Source organism: Ambystoma mexicanum, chromosome 9, assembly GCF_040938575.1.
Source record: "Ambystoma mexicanum isolate Mex_15411 chromosome 9, UKY_AmexF1_1, whole genome shotgun sequence".
In the NCBI taxonomy this organism is placed as follows: Eukaryota; Metazoa; Chordata; class Amphibia; order Caudata; family Ambystomatidae; genus Ambystoma; species Ambystoma mexicanum.
Genome location: NC_090931.1, coordinates 335,400,308 through 335,415,631, shown reverse-complemented (window position 1 = coordinate 335,415,631; position 15,324 = coordinate 335,400,308).

Here is a 15,324-nt window from a genome sequence, read left to right as displayed (position 1 = left end):
TCTTTACCCCAAGACTTCAATGTCTCTAATTCAGAGTCACTTCTCGGGTTCCCTTCCAAAACAATAATCCAAACAACAGAGGGAGTCTTGAATCCCAAGACTCTTGCCATGCCCCAGGTTTCTCTTACCCAAGACTTCAAGATCTCACACAGGCTCCTTGCAATTTACACTTGTGTATCAAGTTATTTTCACTTGTTTCCTTTTATTCTTCTCAGGATTTAGGGTGTGCTCTTTCGGCTCCTCTGATTTGACCTTGGCTCCACCGTGGCTCTGCCACCCTGTGTCATGCACCCCTTTCCAAATGGCAGCCCTGTCAACCTTCATTTACTTCTTGCGGTTAACTGTTTAGACTTTCTTTATGCTGCAATAATAATGCAATGGTGTTTAATTTTAGCTCATAGTTTAATTGTAGCTCATAGTTTAATACAGTATTATGTAGCCTACTTTTATTCAGCTTCAAGGTTTGAGTTTGTTTGTTGTGCTACTTCAATGTGCACTCACTTACTTTACACTTCCTTTTAATTAAGTATTTAATGTGCACTAATTCGCTATACAGTCTACGTTGTTTTCAGTACTTTCATTCTGTTGTTGAAGACATTTGAAAAAATGTTCCATTCAGGTATTCGACCACTTCAACAATCTTAATTAGTTCACAAAGAAAGGATTTGCAACATTTGGAGGCTTTCCATAACGTGCCTATTTCTTTAACAAGGCACGCAACCACTCTGCTACATTATATCAGTCTCGGGCCTCATTAACAATAGCAGTTCTCTTCCGAAGCTCACGGTTACAGTAAGACCGGGTTTGTCGCACTGAAAAACTCACTGATTCACTTGGAAGTCTTCTTCCGCCCAGGTATCCTCCCTCGCTTCTGCACCCACAAGGTCAGGATCAAAGAGTGATGGTCTTTCCCTGGCCACCTGCACAGAGCATCCAAGGGGAGTAGGAGTGGGAATAACCTTGGGTTTTTCACAGTGTTCAATGAGTTCAATTGGCCTTGGAAGGAGCTATTTTTTCTAAATATCGATGGGAGCAAGGGGTGAAGAGTTGCAGAGCTGGAGGAATGAGGAGATTCCCAGAAGAAGGGGTAGCACAAATAAACCAAGAGTGCGGGATAGCATGGAGAAATCATTTGCAATATTTTAATTGGCTCAAGGAGCCAGAAAAACCTATGAAGATACATACAATGACCAATTTCTCTCTGTGTTTTAAGCCCGATGGCATGGTGCCTGTTGGCACAAATGGGAACTATAGCCACATGCTTCACATCGCAGACCTGGCAGGAGGTATGGCTGCTCTCCTAGACAACTTTTGGACCTGTGGGCAGAATTCATGCAGGCAATTGCCTCAAGCCTGACGAGGTGTGTGCAGTTTCTCTACCCATCATGTGCCCGTCCTCATGATCCCTGAAGAGCACCTGATTTTGGCCCGCTCAATGCCCAAATTACATCAGCGCCACCTTTGTCCCCTGTGTCCTATGCATCCCTTTCACCACCTTACATGTATACATTAAAAGACTATGTTTGACGTCAAAAATCAACAATAATTGCAATGCAAGAGACAATAAAACTACCTTTCAGCAGCATCATCACAGGCTTTAGCAGACGTTCCTGATCGATATTGGCTGTTTAGCCACACCAAGTTTTTCTTTGCGACACTCCTGGCACCTGGCGCCCAAGCAGCGGCCAATGCGATATGGCTCCAGGTGACCAGGTATGAACTCCTACTCTATGAACATGTCTGAGTCAGCATTCATTGCTGTTAGGGAAGAATTCAGGGCAGACAAGCTTATGAATCTGCAAAAACCGGTATATACTCAAACTCCTAACAGTAATGGAACGGGGTATACTGGAAGATAGGGAATACTTGTTGCACGTTTGGGTCCTCCCCATGGTACCGAAAACGGGATGCTTACCAGAACTATTGCTGCCCTGCATACACAGAAATAGAGGCTGGGCTCATCAACAACTCATGGATCAACTCTCTGTTCTCGTGGGTGTCTTCTTGGTTGAACCTTGCTGCAAGGATCATGTTACCTATTTTTGTCTTTTTTCTCAATTTGTCAATTGCTCCTGTGATGTTGCTCTGGCCAGGTACCAACAGTGGCTTCCATGATGACCGTAACCCTGTCCAGGGCTAGGGCAACCACCATTTCATTCCATATGGGCACTCAAACTGAAGGTGTCTTATGTCCTCCACCAAATTGACATGCTTGTGTGGAGCAGCGGGTAGATTGCGGGAATGGGGGGGTGAACTGGGGTTGTTCGGCAGGGGAGTATGCCCATATTGAGACCGGTGTGAGAGATGGTTGTGGGGTTGTTCCCCAAGATGATTTTGATTTGTTAGTTAAAATATTAAATAAAGGGAGGAATGATGGGGTGCTTAGGAAAGGTCCCAGTGATTACGGGGGGGGGTTCATGTTGCGCACACCATATTGCTAACTGTGGTGGAGGCGAGCTGGGCACCATGTTTTAATTTCATAGGTATCAAAGTGTAGTTAATTATGGATGAATAAATTAGTTTAGTGTTCCTGTTGGTCTAGAAATTGATACATATTAGCTTGCATGCACACACAAAGATAAAATATTAAACCCACCAAATGTTAAAACATACATATTGAACAAAACAAATACATGGGGAATCCAAGAATCTCACAAATGAATCAGAAGCACGGTAGTCAACGGCTGTTTTGCAAAGTGAACTTTGAAACTGGTTCTCTGAGGTTTTAGGAGCCAGGGGATAAGTGAATAAGTAACTTCATAACCTTTGTGGTCAGTACACCTGTAGAAAATAGCCCTGAGTTTTTATGGTCTTATAAGTAGCGTAGATTAGATGGTAGATGAAATTTCCTGATGCCTGAGAGCGTGAAAGAAGGAGTTTCGTTATATATTTTGGTCAGTAGTAAAACACGGGGTCAGTCAGTGCCTAAGGCTATTCAGGAGTTTAAATTGTGCGTTGAAGTGGGAATTTTGAAGATTGGAAAGTTTCAATGGAACAGTGACCTGGGGAATGAGATAGCATCACCAACTCCAAGAGAAATCATTACCCCAGCCGTTCTCATATCGCAGGGGTGTTAGGGCGAATTCTCTCATTAGGCTAACTTCCCAACCTAGTGAGTCCCCCAGCAGCTTTGCTGGATTTTCTGGGGTTTGTTTTTTTCTACTGCTAAGAGTGAGACTCTTTTCCTCCCACTCTTAGGCATGATTTGAGGTATGTCTTTGACTTATTGTGTGCTTATGGGCAATGGGGTCTTTTACTCCATAGGGTATCATCTGTTTTAGTGTATGTGTTACACAGCACCCTCAGTGCAGTAACACAGGGGTGTCATAGTGACCCCCAAACATAGACTCCATACCCTGGGACTGACTACTATCTCCCAGGGCATGTAAAGTCACCATTGGCTTTACTAGTCCAGAATTGTAAACAGAACCAGTACAAACCATCATATTGTGGAAGTACTGGAAGGGGTTAATTAGATTGCCCCTGGGTCTGTTTCCAAGGGGGCACTGTCCAGTCCCCCTTGTTGAGTTTCTGGCTGGTGGCAGTGGTTACCACGCGAAATATTTCACCAAAATATTTCCTATGGGATTTTCCCATTGGTTTTAAACGCACCAATATTTTGGTGCAATGTTAAAGATACCGCTGGTTTATTTATTTAATATAAAATCACCGGTTGGGTCTTTTCGCCAGAACTCTTCCAAAATGGTGTTTGTGTCCGTCTCTGTAACTCCAACCAAGGTCGGCTCTTTGTTCCACTTTTTGGCGGGCTTCTCCACAGAAGCCCTCCAACTGGTGCCACTCTGTCTGGGTTCCACAGGATGTGTAGGTGGGGGAATTGGCACCCTGGACTGCCTTGCCTTAGCAACCAAAGTCGCACTCTGTTCTGATTGGCCCAGTGGTGAGCCGCCCGGCTCATCACTTAGCATGTATGAGTGACAGCTAGGCTGTTGAATGGGGTTTTTTCTGCATAAAAGCAGGGCTTTTGGGACTGGAACTTCAGAAGTCGCCACAGGACCTAAGAAATCCAAAGAGGGGAGAAGCTGAGCCATCTGCAATGACAACACCACCGGTGGAGCCCTGCTGCAACGACCTCACCACTTTCCCGACGACAAGAGAAGATCTTCTGCTGTAAAAGTCTTCTCCCTTTGAGATGGTGGGGACAACCAGTTCGCCATTCGCCTTCCAGCACTTCCCTTGGTCGAATCGCCAGTGCCAAGCACCCCAGCGGCCGGATAGCCAAGCTTCACCACTCTGACCGCGAATAAAAGGAACGCACCTTTTAACCGAACGAACTCCGCGGCTGCTCTCTTCCCTGGGCAGTGCAACGACTCCAAGTTTCCTCCTCGACGAGATCTTCTCTGCCCCTGGTCGAAACCATGAACTGCACCCGCTGCCAGGAACAACTGCCACCACTGGAGCTTCCTCACTTTAAAGGTAGTGTGTTCCACCTGGCCTCCCTTTCCAAGGTTTGCTAAAGGTGACCCTTAAATCCTTGGCTTTCCAACTAGGTTGGCCCCCAGACCTTCTAACTTTACCTTTCGCATCAAACCAACCTCTTTTGAACATTTTTGCAAAGACTTTAGTGCATTTTGAACTGTGTGATCTAGGGCACATTCTGCCTTCCTCCATTTAAAGTGGGCCTGGCCTATGAACTTTGGCTCTACAGTAGACTCTGCCTTCACTAACTTGCTGTGGTCTTCGAAAAGTGTTGGGAACTGTTTTATTTTCATGACCTGCCTTTTTCTCTCCCTTTAACTTAATTATTGGAGTGCTATCTAGGTTACGCGCTCACATCTGTTTTTACAAATAGTGTTTTTTTGACCTAGACTTGTCTAATAATTATTAAGGGAGGTGTGTATACTTTTCTGATTGTGTTTGAACTTGCTTTGATCTATAGTGCTTAGTGTATTTCCTAAAGTGTGTTTTAAATAAATAATTATATACTTTTGATACCAAGCTCTGGTCAGTGTTTGCTTGCTCTACTGTGTTTTTAGCCCTATTGTGTATCCTCTGTATACTGCCCTACACATCTTGAGAGAAGTCTGACTGCTCAGCCACATCTACCAGGTAAATCTGGGTGGTGCAGACTGCTACCAATTGGGTTTACTGCTTACTCCTGTAGTCTTAATCTTCTTGCAGTGTTCCCCAAGGGAACTGCACAGGATTCTGCTTAACACTGGTGTACAGCCGTGGGATTTGTATTGAGGATACATTGTAGAGTGCTTCTGATACTTTGGTGCAACTAACCACAAAGCTTAGCACTAGAAAAGTTTATTTTCTAACAAGACAACTATGGAAAGTTACAGCCAGGAGTCTCTTACTGCAAATACAGCTGATTGTTTAAGAGCCCTTTGTAGACATAAGATTCTCCCTGTAAAAGGCAAGAAAATAGAATTGATAGAAAGATTGTTAAAAAACCAAAGTCTGGGTAGTGGTTCAGAGGAGCCTACCTCCCCAGCAAATGTAGACAACAGTAGTGAAGGTAATATGAATCAAAGTGTTCATAGTATTGTTGTAGAGTCAGAGGACGAAGGTGAGGCCAATGTAACTGTCCCCACTGGCCCTGTGCCTGCCCTGCCACCTCAAGCTGTGTCTACTGGACCTTTGTCAGGTCCCACATTAAGTCCTGCATTCATTGAACTAGAAAAAATGAGGCTTGAATTAGAGTTCAAAAGAATTAGTGCCCAATCTGAACAAAAGCACCAAGAACTAAGGCTCAGAGAAATGGAGCTCAAACATGAGCTAGAGATGAGAAAATTGTCTGTGGAAAATGCTTCTCTCCCCGGATCCTCTAGGAGTTCCAGTCCCAAAAGACCCTGGATGCCTAAAGAGATTGTGGGTATGTATGAACCTAAGTTGGATGTGTTGGATTGTTTGGCTATGTTTGAGTATAATCATGGGCTCCAGGACATCACAGGGAATCAGTTGCTTCCTTGGTTGTTCTCTAGGCTCCCCCTTGGTGCATCTGATGTGGTAATGGAGTTGGGGGTGGTGGATAGGATGGACTATGAATGTGTGAAGCTAGCTTTAATAGCTAGATTTGGGAAGACCCCTCCCCAGTACCTTAAGAGGTTTAGGACCCTCAAAAAGCATGATGGTACCCCTTGGGCTACCTCGGTGAGTGAAAGTTTGAAGAATTTAGAGGGATGGATTAAGGGTTACAGAGTGAACATTATGAGGGAATGAGAAATCTTGTTATGTTGGAGTCAATTTATGATGCCTGCTCTCCTGAACTCAGACAGCACTTGGCTGATTCAAAGGAAATAGATTCCAAGAAGCTAGCTAAGGCTGCTGACTTGTGGGTTGCCAACAGGGCCACTCTCAAGGATTCTGGGGTCACTCAGAAAAAGGATGAGAAAAAGCAGCCACCAAAAGGGAACCAAGAGACTTCTAATACCTCCCAACCCAAAGAGGGCCAAAAACAACAAAATAACCAGGGTAAGCCCCAAGGGAAACCGAATAGGGCTAGTGAGTCCTCTGGTGTTCAACCAAAAAGAGGTCAGCAGAAGCCCCCCTTCCAGAGAGCATTTGGAACATGCTATGTCTGTGGGGCAACTGACCATATCAAAGGAGATCCCAGATGTAAGGGTAAACCTGCAGAGATCAGCACAGTCTCCTTAGCCTTCACTCCTGAGGAGGAAGTACAAGTGGCTAGTGCCCACTTTGAAGTCTTTGCCGAAGAACCCTTGAGTCTTCAAGCAACTGTATCCTTAGAGTCCATGGGTCTGGTTAGCAAACAGAATAGGGGTGTGTATGACTCCCTACCAGAAAACTCTAAAGTATATTACATGGACAGTGTTCTTGTCAATGGCCAGGATACTCCTGCCAGGAGAGACACTGGGGCCAGCAGAACAGTATTTAATGAAACCTTTTTCAAACCTGAGGATGTTGCTAAGGCACCCAAATGTCCCACTAAAAATTCTGGAGGCCCTGTCCAGATGGTTCCTATTCTACCAGCCCTCATTCAGTGTAATAACATGATAATGAGGATTCCTGTCAGTGTTCAGACTCAGGTGCCTGGGATAGTCCTGTTGGGGAATGATCTAAAAACTCTAGGAGTAGTACCCAGTACCCCCAGGCTCCCAGTATGGAGAAGCAGGGCCTAACCAAACTGGCTAGAGGGGCCACCTTAAGGAACCACTCCAAGTCTGTGGGAACCTCTACAGAGAACCCCACTACAAGCCCTGGTGTTAGTAAGTTGACCTCTAACCCAGGCAAATTTCAGGCTAGTATGTTAGGGAAATGGGAGCCCGAACCAAGCTCCATCATTGTTCCCCCAGTTTTAGAGTCTCTGACTCCCCCTGCTTCTGAGGAAGAGGTGGATAGACCAACTGGACACCTCTCTAGGCCTAAGAGAACTGGTAATTCTCAGTGCTGGTGGAAAACCAGAAAAGAGAAGTCTAAGGCCAAAAACCTTCAGACTGTTGGACCTTCTACTGAAGACTCCAACTCAAATCCTAGTATTGGGAGGGAAATTCCTAAAGTAGGTAAGGTTAGATCTAAGAGGAATGGAAGCAGGTACATTGCCTAACCCCAACCCCTCCACCCAAGAGGCCTGAGACCCAACCTGCTCCCAAGAGAGAAGTGGTGAGGAACCCTGGAGGCCCCTCTAGATCTAAGGGAATCCTTTATAAGGACCCCTTGAAAAAGCCTATCACAGGTTCAGGAGTTGTAACAACTTCTGAGGGACTGGTCAACCAGATGCCCTGTAGATTTAAAAAAGGAAGATGTTCCTCAAAGGGTTTGTAGGTCATATAGCTTACAAAGGAAAACCTTTGATTTTACCATTGAGTACAGGTCAGGGTGTCACCACCAAAATGCTGATGGTCTCTCTAGGATGTTTGTAACCGACTAGAGGTATGAGAATCATCCAGGAGTGGATTCAATCCCCCTGTCCCTTAGTCTGGGGTTGGGGTGGGGGGCGCGAGTGTTAGGGAGAATTCTCTTATAAGGCTAATTTCCCAAACCTAGTGAGTCCCCCAGCAGCTTTGCTGGATTTTTTGGAATTTGTTTTTTTCTCCTGCTAAGAGTGAGACTCTTTTCCTCCCACTCTTAGGCATGAATTAAGGTATGTCTTTGACTTATTGTGTGCTTATGGACTATGGGGTCTTTTACTCCATAGGGTATCATCTGTTATAGTGTATGTGTTACACAGCACACTCAGTGCAGTAACACAGGGGTGTCATAGTGACCCCCAAACATAAACTCCATACTCTGGGACTGACTACTATCTCCCAGGGCATGTAAAGTCACCATTGGCTTTACTAGTCCGAAATTGTGAACAGAACCGTACAAACCATCATATTGTGGAAGTACTGTAAGGGGTTAATTAGATTGCCCCTGGTTCTGTTTCCAATGGGGCACTGTCCAGTCCCCCCTTGTCGAGTTTCTGGCTGGTGGCAGTGGTTACTACGCGAAATATTCCACCGGAATATTTCCTATGGGATTTTCCCATTGGTTTTAAACGCACCACTTTTTTGGTGCAATGTTAAAGATACCGCTGGTTTATTTATTTAATATAAAATCACCGGTTGGGTCTTTTCGCCAGAACTCTTTTCCAAAATGGCGTTTGTGTCCGTCTCTGTAACTCCAACCAAGGTCGGGCTTTTGTTCCACTTTTTGGCGGCCTTCTCCACAGAAGCCCTCCAACTGGTGCCACTCTGTCTGGGTTCCACAGGATGTGTGGGTGGGGGAATAGGCACCCTGGACTGCGTTGCCTTAGCAACCCAATACGCACTCTGTTCTGATTGGCCCAGTGGTGAGCCGCCCGGCTCACCACTTAGCATGTATGAGTGACAACTAGGCTGTTGAATGGGTGTTTTTCTGCATAAAAGCAGGGCTTTTGGGACTGGAACTTCAGAAGTCGCCACATGATCTAAGAAATCCGAAGAGGGGAGAAGCTGAGCCATCTGCAATGACGGCACCAACTGTGGGGCCCTGCTGCAAAGACCTCACCACTTTCCCGACAACAAGAGACGATCTTCTGCTGTAAGAGTCTTCTCCCTTTGAACTGGTGGGGACAACGAGTTCGCCATTCGCTTTCCAGGACGTCCCTTAGTCGAATCGCCAGTGCCAAGCACCCCGGCGGCCGGATAGCCAAGCTTCACCACTGTGACCGCGAATAAAAGGAACGCAACTTTTAACCGAATGAACTCCGCGGCTGGTCTCTTCCCTGGACAGTGCAACGACTCCAAATTTCCTCCTCGACGAGATCTTCTCTTCCCCTGGTCAAAACCACGAACTGCACCCGCTGCCAGGAACAACTGCCACCACTGGAGCTTCCACACTTTAAAGGTAGTGTGTTCCACCTGGCCTCCCTTTCCACGGTTTGCTAAAGGTGACCCTTAAACCCTTGGCTTTCCAACTACGTTGGCCCCCAGACCTTCTAACTTTACCTTTCGCATCAAAGCAACCTCTTTTGAACATTTTTGCAAAGACTTTAGTGCATTTTAAACTGTGTGATCTAGGGCACATTCCGCCTTCCTCCATTTAAAGTGGATCTGGCCTATGAGCTTTGGCTCTACAGTAGACTCTGCCTTCACTTGCTGTGGTCTTAGAAAAGTGTTGGGAACTGTTTTATTTTCATGACCTGCCTTTTTCTCTCCCTTTAACTTAATTATTGCAGTGCCATGTAGGTTACGCGCTCACATCTGTTTTTACAAATAGTGGTGTTTTGACCTAGACTTGTCTAATAATTATTAAGGGAGGTGTGTATACCTTACTGATTGTGTTTGAACTTGCTTTGATCTATAGTGCTTAGTGTATTTCCTAAAGTGTGTTTTAAATAAATAATTATATACTTTTGATACCAAGCTCTGGTCAGTGTTTGCTTGCTCTACTGTGTTTTTAGCCCTATTGTGTATCCTCTGTATACTGCCCTACTCATCTTGACAGAAGTCTGACTGCACAGCCACAGCTACCAGGTAAATCTGGGTGGTGCAGACTGCTACCAATTGGGTTTACTGCTTACTCCTGTAGTCTTAATCTTCTTGCAGTGTTCCCCAAGGGAACTGCACAGGATTCTGCCTAAAACGGGTGTACAGCGGTGGGATTTGTATTGAGGATACATTGTAGAGTGCTTCTGATACTTTGGTGCAACTAACCACAAAGCTTAGCACTAGAAAAGTTTATTTTCTAACAAGTCAACTATGGAAAGTTACAGCCAGGAGTCTCTTACTGCAAATACAGCTGATTGTTTAAGAGCCCTTTGTAGACATAAGATTCTCCCTGTAAAAGGCAAGAAAATGGAATTGATAGAAAGATTGTTAAAAAACCAAAGTCTGGGTAGTGGCTCAGAGGAGCCTATCTCCCCAGCAAATGTAGACAACAGTAATGAAGGTAATAAGAATCAAAATGTTGATAGTATTGTTGTAGAGTCAGAGGAGGAAGGTGAGGCCAATGTAACTGTCCCCACTGGCCATCTGCCTTCCCTGTCACCTCAAGCTGTGTCTACTGGACCTTTGTCAGGTCCCACATTAAGTCCTGCATTCATTGAACTAGAAAAAATGAGGCTTGAATTAGAGTTCAAAAGAATTAGTGCCCAATCTGAACAAAAGCACCAAGAACTAAGGCTCAGAGGAATGGAGCTCAAACATGAGCTAGAGATGAGGAAATTGTCTGTGGAAAATGCTTCTCTCCCCGGATCCTCTAGGAGTTCCAGTCCCAAAAGACCCTGGATCCCTAAAGAGATTGTGGGTATGTATGAACCTAAGTTGGATATGTTGGATTGTTTGGCTATGTTTGAGTATAATCATGGGCTCCAGGACATCACAGGGAATCAGTTGCTTCCTTGGTTGTTCTCTAGGCTACCCCTTGTTGCATCTGATGTGGTAATGGAGTTGGGGGTGGTGGATAGGATGGACTATGAATGTGTGAAGCTAGCTTTAATGGGTAGATTTGGGAAGACCCCTTCCCAGTACCTTAAGAGGTTTAGGACCCTCAAAAAGCATGATGTTACCCCTCGGGCCACCTGGGTGAGTGAAAGTTTGAAGAATTTAGAGGGATGGATTAAGGGTTACAGAGTGAACACTTATGAGGGAATGAGAAATCTTGTTATGTTGGAGTCAATTTATGATGCCTGCTCTCCTGAACCCAGGCAGCACTTGGCTGATTCAAAGGAAATAGATTCCAAGAAGCTAGCTAAGACTGCTGACCTGTGGGTTGCCAACAGAGCTACTCACAAGGATTATGGGGTCACTCAGAAAAAGGATGAGAGAAAGCAGCCACCAAAAGGGAACCAAGAGACTTCTAATACCTCCCAACCCAAAGAGGGCCAAAAACAACAAAATAACTAGGCTAAGCCTCAAGGGAAACCAAATAGGGCTAGTGAGTCCTCTGGTGTTCAACCAGAAAGAGGTCAGCAGAAGCCCCCCTTCCAGAGAGCATTTGGAACATGCTATGTCTGTGGGGCAACTGACCATATCAAAGGAGATCCCAAATGTAAGGGTAAACCTGCAGGGATCAGCACAGTCTCCTTAGCCTTCACTCCTGAGGAGGAAATACAAGTGGATAGTGCCCACTTTGAAGTCTTTGCTGAAGAACCCCTGAGTCTTCAAGCAACTGTATCATTAGAGTCCATGGGTCTGGTTAGCAAACAGAATAGGGGTGTGTATGACTCCCTACCGGAAAACTCTAAAGTATATTACATGGACAGTGTTCTTGTCAATGGCCAGGATACTCCTGCCAGGAGAGACACTGAGGCCAGCAGAACAGTAGTGGATGAAAGCTTTTTCAAACCTGAGGATGTTGCTAAGGCACCCAAAGGTCCCACTAAGGGAGGTGTGTATACTTTTCCGATTGTGTTTGAACTTGCTTTGTTCTATAGTGCTTTGCATATTTCCTAAAGTGTGTTTTACATAAATAATTATATACTTTTGATACCAAGCTCTGATCAGTGTTTGCTTGCTCTACTGTGTTTTTAGCCCTATTGTTTATCCTCTGTATACTGCCCTACTCATCTTGAGAGAAGTCTGACTGCTCAGCCACAGCTACCAGGTAAATCTGGGTGGTGCAGACTGCTACCAATTGGGTTTACTACTTACTCCTGTAGTCTTAATCTTCTTGCAGTGTTCCCCAAGGGAAGTGCACAGGGTTCTGCCTAACAATCATTACCCCAGCCTTTCTCATATCGCAGGGAATATTCATGCGAGCCATGTGCAAATCAAGAGTTAGGATTTAAACAGCTTAGGCCAATTGGAACTAGTAATGAATTATGTTTGAATACCAATGTTTAGCCATGTGCTAACATCATGACCTACTACGGATGAATCCTAAGAAGAGGGTTGTTATGAATATGATCTGAAGATGACTATTAAGATAAAACTGCCCAATGGAAACGAAGGAATTGGGAAAAGATGGGATTTCTTTGAAGAGGGTTTTGCCCAATCATGTTTAGGGGTCGATTGAAGTATTTGGGAGTGTTTTAACTGTGGCAAAACTCTATAAAAAGATGTAAACTTATGTGGTTTGTTGAGACTTCGGTTAGTTTGGTCCGGCAACACCATCCAACTGCTGCCTGGTGAATTGTACAATAAACTTGCTTTATGTACAAAGCGTGCACTCATTCTTCAAGTGGTGAACCTGCTTGGGTTGAGATGATTAAGGGCCCCACCCCAACATTGCGATTTGGGAATTGCTTAAACTACGTATGGCATGGGGTATGTAGATATACTGCATGGGCACATGTTAGTTATTTAACCCAGTCAGTACTTTCTTTGTACCCTATACTGTAAACACCCCACATAATCCCAGATCATAGTAAGGTAGTATTTTAAAAATAGGAGGCATTGAAAATCCCACATTTCGATCTTTACTATTGTCTGAATGACACCCTTAGACTAAACTCGCCAGGCAATGCAAAGGAGCAGTAAATGTAAATCAAGATGATCACGCTTGCCATGACGCATTGGAATGTTATGTTACTAAGGGCATCATTATAAAGTATGGCAGTAATGGTTAACATATGTGGGGGTTTCGCTACCACCTATTTTTAAAATGCCAACCAAGTATAAACTGTCATTGCATGGCACAATTACCATAGTAAGAACAAAGAAAGTACTGCAAGGGTTACAAACCAGTTTTACCACATGCACGCCCAACTCTTTATTAGGTGATATTTTTTTAAACAAGTAACATTTAAATTGGCACATCTATCGCCGTTGCCTCCATGCTCATAGTGTGGGTATCGGCTGCGTAAGAGGCTGGCCAGTCTCACTGCCTTCCTCACCTCTACCCCAACCTTTTTCCCTTTTCCCACTGCCTCTTGCCACTTTGAAGACATATAGAGTGCATGTAGCCCGGTATTTTATTACACCAGTAAATAAAAAATAAAAAAGCTGTCAATCTCTCCTGCAGTGTACACGGGTGTTGATGAGGTGGGGAACTTTTTTCTTTTAAACTGCTGAGAAATGTGGGCTAGGGTCTCCAGAAAAGCCCTACATTGCCCGCTGCAAGTGTGGCCTCTTATTTGTGATCAATTGCATCTTCGAACTTTAACAATTTCTTCAAACATCAAATATCGAAGCACCATGAATATAACCATTCTCGACAGATCCGCGATTGCGAGGGCAGAGTTCTGGATTGCGAGGGCAGAGTTCTGGATTGCGAGGGCAGAGTTCTGGATTGTGAGGGCAGAGTTCTGTGGGACTGTTGGCCTCAGCCCGGTCATTATTCTCCTTGACTACACCCGTGCATTGGTGGTTAATAATTACAGTTTCTGGGCTAGTCCCTGGAGGGCAGAAGCCAGGCTATTGTTCTGCATGGGGCTTGGCTCAGCTTTCCGTGCTCGGATAATGGAGCCCTCCCTGTGTGTCCCAAGTGCTCACACTGGCCTCCCTTCTTGTTTAATGCCCTGCCTGCTGCCTCCGGGGGTTGTGTAAATAGTCGACATGTTTGGCAGGTTGAATGGCAGGTGTGGTTTCTGAACCACTTAAATTGCCCATCTCGTGACCTTCAAGGCCTTAGTGTGACCTTTTGCGGACCTGGCGAGTGTCTGTGCACGCTCCTAATGGCACTCATCAACGGTCTACTGATGAGAGCACAATGGCCAGCAGTAATAGCAAATAACCAATGGTGTTAAATGCACAATCTTCAGTGGCTGCACTTTTCAGAGATTTGTAATATACTGACTGAGCAACCAAACTAGGAACTACCGCTACACCCAGGCAAACAAGTTAGGTAAAACAGACGGGTTTCCAGCCATTCCAAATGGAGAGCAGGAATGTTAGGAGGCCACTCCTGAGAGGAAGTTGCTACCACAGCATCAGAGGCATAACAGTGAACAGGCATGGGGCCTTGCATTCATTTCAGTTGAAAGCGGTCAATAGCCGCAGGGCTCTCCCGCAATTGCCCCCATGTTTGCAGGCAGCAGTCATATATCACAGCAATATATTCCTTTCTATATTACTTTCACCCCTCGCAAACGCCCACCCCCTGTACCCCCTTCACATGATTTATTACCGTAAACCCAACCCCACATATCTTTGTGGCAAAATTAATTGAAAAAAAATCGATGAAATTTTATTATTTGAATTCTCACAAGAAGTAATCTACCTCTCCCTTTTTTTTAGGTACCCTTTTTTTTTAGTTACTGTCAAATTTGTCAGAGGTATATAAGTGCCCCCCCCCTCCCAAAACAACCACGCTCATGATTACCAGTTTATATAGTGAATCTTTTGAGCACTGTTCTCATGGCTGTTATTAATACTGGAGTTGACAGAACTCCATTTATTGCCCTTAAAAGGATGAAGAGCTGAGTCGACCATTGCTTGGATTCGAAGTTTCACAGTCCATGCTTGCCCCTTGTCAGGACAGGCCCTTAACTCGTGAGCCATCCATCATAAAAGTCTTAACTCACAGTTCGACCTCATTATGAGTCAGGCAGTAATGGTAAAAACAGGTGTTATTTGAAATACCTCTCTGGTTACAGGTCAGGTGGTATAGAGCATGAAGGTAAACCTAAAACCTAAAAGCTGAAAGTAAAAATATTTTTTTTTAGTAATCCAGTATGTTACTCTTCTGTGTGGACATGTGCACCCCTTCATATAAGGATCAAAATATGAGGGAGCCCCTCGATAGTGTGGAAATGGCAACATTCTCACCTCCGCATATATGATGTATAGAAAACGGTCATGACTGAGGGTGATTTTACACGGCACAGTAGCCTTGTGATACTATACTGAACCATACCCATTCTGTACCCGAAACAGTGATGGAAATAGATGTTTTGAGGCTGCCGAAAGATGACATGCAGGTTTTCGTGAAACCTGCATGCAGTACCTCTAAAGAAGTTACTGTTTTTTCACTGCAGATTCGTAATGCTGTGGA